This window comes from Carassius auratus, chromosome 2 (genome assembly GCF_003368295.1).
Source record: "Carassius auratus strain Wakin chromosome 2, ASM336829v1, whole genome shotgun sequence".
Taxonomy (NCBI): domain Eukaryota; kingdom Metazoa; phylum Chordata; class Actinopteri; order Cypriniformes; family Cyprinidae; genus Carassius; species Carassius auratus.
In genome coordinates, this window is record NC_039244.1 from 775396 (window position 1) to 780395 (window position 5000).

The 5000-nt window shown below is 43.1% G+C and overlaps 1 long non-coding RNA gene across 1 annotated transcript; it reads right to left on the reverse strand.

The window, feature by feature from the left end:
* Positions 1–3638: 3638 nt before the first annotated feature.
* On the reverse strand, positions 3639–3959 carry LOC113110351 (uncharacterized). The gene is made up of 3 exons (XR_003293119.1): positions 3884–3959; positions 3769–3804; positions 3639–3670 (listed from the first exon to the last, which is right to left on the reverse strand). It is a non-coding gene; the product is annotated as an uncharacterized LOC113110351 (long non-coding RNA).
* Between the last annotated feature and the right edge of the window lie 1041 nt (positions 3960–5000).

Genomic DNA, 5000 nt, shown 5'->3' on the forward strand with positions numbered 1-5000 from the left:
ACTGCATTCATCTCACGTTCTGAACTTACAGATGCTTTTGTTAGTCTTGTGCTGTTTTCAGACTAATAAACTAGACCGATCGGTTTTAGAAACTCACTGAAATCTTCAGATCTCAAAGGATTCCAGTCAAGTAGAAGATAAAGACAGACACTATGTGAAAGTTTGCGTTGTTGAACTTGACGTGTTCAGCTAATGTCAATCACACGCTGATGCTAACCCTCAGATAAAATACAGTTCGTCACACTGAGGATCAGCAGATAAACTAGTCAAGTCCCCTTTACTTCTAAAGCTCTTTCTGAATCTGAAGATGGTTTTATCATGAATATTGTGATCTCTTCAGACTGACTGAATGGAGATCAGGCTCATGGTGAGGTTCGTGGATGTGGCTGAAATGTGTGAGAAGCCAATTAACGTTCAGTGTCTCATGAGAGATGAAGCATCCCGGCGCCCAGAATAACTCCGTTAATAAGACACTCGGAGTTCATTACAGACTCTCATTTAAATAATGAATCACTTCTGAGTCAAACGAACTGATCGGTTATAAATCAGACTAACACACAGTCTTCAGACAGAAACAGGAGCACTCCTGCAGTAAACATACACACCAGTTCAGCTCTTACTGTTGAGCATCTGACCGGAGATCTGAAGAATCATCATGAGAAACACACACACTCACATGAACTCAAAGCCCTCAAACACACACACACACACTCACTCACATGCATAAGAAGGTCCTTGTCTGTGTGTGTTTGAGTGTGTGCTCAGTTATGTGAGATGCTCTAATGTATTAGAGATTGAGTAACACACACACACATTCATGAAATCCGAGTGCTTCTCTTCAGTCTGACAGCAGAACCTCCTGCTCATTGTTTCTGCTCACTTCATTGTGTTGTGATTCATGTTTCATTGTGCTGTCTGTATTCACTGATTTGTTTCTTGTTTGTAACATTCTTCTAACATACCTGCATTTTTCACTTTAAGGCGGCTGGGTTGCATGATATCTGTGTCGTGTTGTCTCTGAGACGTTCTCTTTGTTCTTCTGCAGTGATGGTGAGAGATCATCGCCTCATCGTCTCGTGTCTCTGGCGTCTGATAGCATCTGTTCAGGTGCAGCGGTCATGTGCTTTCTGAGGGCGTGGCCTGATGTGGGATGGGGCGGGGCTAATGAACACACAAGGGCGTCATCTGTGTTTCAGGGAGTAACATCTAATACTCCAGGGGCCTGTTGCACAAAAGTAGGATAAGGGATTAAGCCAGGATATCTTGGTGATCCTGGCTCAATTGATCCCTAATCCGGTTGCACTAAAGCTGGATAGGGGGCAGGAGGATATGTTATGGTATAAATTACCATGGAGATTTATTCTGTGGAGCTAGCCTGCTCCAGACCAGGCTAAATTCCAGGATCTATTTAATCTCATCCCTAATGTCAGTCAGCAGTCGCCACAAATGGAAACCAATAGTTATTTCACTGCTCACTATACATTGTTATCACATATAACTAGACCCACTGTCATTATTTAAACGTTTGTGATCATTAATTTCAATCATTTTGGATAAATAATGATTTTTAGATGATGTTGCTATCATTAGATAATTTACAGTTTCCCATAGACTATAAGGCTATATATATAATGATAGAATATTAGGGCCACAAGTCATAATATTGTAACCAGTTGTTTTAAAGGAGGACAGTTGTTAAAATGACAGATGTGGGGCATTTCGTGAAATTGTACTTCAGTATGGTTTCATAAACAAAGACATGCTGATGTGCCAGAATATGAAGTATCACATTGTCATAACTATCAAAACTATCAAAAGAATATGTTGCTTTTCTGCAGAAAGAACCAGCCTCATAAATGTATGACTTTATCCTTTTTCCTCAGTGGGGCCCTAGTACTCTGTCATAGAAACAAATACACATTCCATATGAATATAAAAACACAATGTGTAACATTATGTTCCTTTATTGAATAAGGACAAAACCAAGCAGGTAAACTATCAGCTCCTTTCGAAACTGAAGTCACAGTGACTCTACAAGATGGAAAGCACAGAATCAAAGCATATTATACAAAATGATACATACACATTCAAAGGTCTGTATATAACACACCCTGCATGTCTGCACACTAAAATAAATGCAGGACAAATCCATACACATCAACTGAACAGACAAATGAATGGATGCAGTATCCTCCCTGCAGCCTTGTATTACACACAGTATACCGCACAAACATCATAAGAGGCCAAATTCATTAAAAAAACAACCCAAAAAAACCCTATTTCCTCTGCCACAGCAGGACATTTTTTACCTAAATTGAAAGCACACATACCAACTAAAATAATTCAACACATATTGGTCCCTCAGCAGCCGACCACTGTCGTCATCAGGGAAGATTGCCGGATTGTCCCAGTCCATGGCTGGTGGCACTCGGGGGGGCTCTCTCCTTCCTCAGGCAGGACACATCGTGGAGGACAGCACAAGCCACAGTAATATCACATGCCCTAACAGGGTTGACCCTTAATTTGTGAAGGCAGTGAAAGCGTGCCTTCAGGAGGCCAAAGGTCATTTCACCTCTGGCCCTGGTCCTGGCATGGGCATGGTTGTAGGCCTGCTGTGCTTCCTGGGGGTCTGTGAAAGGTGTCCGGAGAAAAGGCTGGCAGCCATACCCCCGGTCTCCCAGCAATTCACCGGTCAACACAAAATCTCATCATTACTACCTCATGAACACAGTGATATTCTTGACACAGCCATGATGGTTATAAACAGGGGTTGTGATAGGCACTGATAGATTTCAGAGGCCCGAAAGATTCTGGAGTCATGGACTGAGCCAGGCCATTTTGCCACAACATTGCAGACCATCTGAAATCATAAGAGGAGGAATATTACACCAATCAATGCACATCATTGGCAATGCAGAGTGTTCGTCAATGGACAATATCAAAAAGTTATGTTCACCTGAACATTAATGCTGTGAAAGGATTTCCTATTCACAAAAATCGGCCTCATGGGCACCTGAGGGGGCTTTTATCCTTTGTCCAATGACATTGGGGAAACCTGTCACACAAAGTAATGAGTATCCTACTATGTGTTAACAGTTGTCCTGTAATTTGTAGATCCTCTTACCTGCAATCCTATAGAACTCCTCTTTCATGTCACAGAGTCTTCTGTGGCCAGGGAAGGAGATGAAGACATCTGCTAATGCTTTGATAGCCAGACACACACTCCTTATTGTGTGGCCTTGTTCAGCTGTTCTGCATCCCCCACTGAGTACAGGAAGGCTCCACTAGCAAACAAGCGCAAGGCCACACAAACCATTTGCTCCACACTCAGTGCATGGCTCCGTGCAGTGCGGTGCTTAATCCTGGGACCCAGCAGTCTGCATAGATACCTAATGCCATCTGCAGAAAACCTGTATCTTTCATATAGATGGTCATCAGGGAAGGCCAGTGGGTCCAACCGGTCCCTGAAGACCCTTTCTCGCCTGAAGGCTCTCCTCAGCACAAGTGCTTCTTCATCCACCACATCTCGCAAGAATGGGCATGCCATTGTCAGAGCAGAAAGGAACACACAATTTTGGGCCTTCATATAGGCTAGTGGCCACACCTGGTGCTGGGGGGGGTGGGCAAAAGAGGCCAGTGCCTTATAACGATGACTTGGTTGTACTGATTGCTGTGAAAATAAAAAATACCTTAGAAAGATGCCACCGTCCTGTGTGCTCACAATAAGAGCTCATATGTCATGGCTCACTTGACTTTACGAGAATATACCTAATTTTTATTTTGAGCTGTGTCATCTTCTTGGAGCTGGGGAAGGAAGGAAAAATAATGATTAATACATTTGTGTTACAGTTAGCATACAGTGTACATTGAAGGCATATCTCACCTCCCTCTCAAGTTTTTTTATTTCAAGGTCCAGTTTCCTAATTGTCCTCTTTTTTATTTTCGGACTCCAGTGCAAGATTTTCTAGCTTTTTCTTCTTGTACTGAATGTCTATGTCTGCCAGTTCTATTTGGCGCCGGAGGTGGTTGCCATACAACTTTCTGATAGCTTGTGAGCTCTGTGAACACAATACAATTAGCGCAGCTTGAATTTGGCAGGATGTGGTGTCCTTTTATTAATACGCACTATGTTGCCAGGCTGGTTTCCCCACTGTATAGCATCTGGGTCCTGTAAAAGAAATTAGATTTTTTGATTTTGATGAGGACTCCTCACCATTGTAGAGTAAATGGTACTTTCACAGTCTTAACATGATACCTCATGCCTTCTGGAATCCAGAGAGATGGTCTCCTCCTCATCATCGTCTCCATCATGTGCTGTTGCTGCTGCACTGGGGCTTTCACCCCATCACATTTAATCGGATTCATATTGAAGCCAGTAGACAAGACATGCCAGGCCTACAGTATGCCTTTGATGGAGTACTCACTGGATCAGCATCGTCTGGTGCTTGTGCTGGTGGCTCTAACAGGAACACAGTGCTGCCAGACACTGCAAGGCAATAGGTAAACCAAAGTCAGACAGTCCAAATTGATTCAATATGAATGTGGTTGTATTCCATGTAGAGATGGAAGGACATACCTTGAATGAAGCGGGTGGCATCTTGGGAGGAACCTATGCTCGTCTCTTTCCCCCCAGGGATCCCCTCTAAGACGGGCCTGCCTTTATTAAGCTCCAAGGCCATGTCCTCTGCTGGGGTAAGGTCAGCCTTTGGTGACCCACCACCCGTGCCTTGTCTGTGGGTATTCTTTTTCACTGCTAAAACAGTACAGACAATGTGTGAGCAGGCACCTTCTGGGTACAATATATGCTTGTGCTTTGTTAAATATTAGTCAGGGACCATACCATTCTGCAGAATGTTCTTGTATTTGATTTTGACCTGCTGCCATGTCCGTTTTGGCCCGTTCATGTTTAATTTACATCACACACACACACACACATTCTTTATCACAAGAACATTTAATGGAGTCACACTGACAAAAATGACTTGGTATTTTTGTATTGT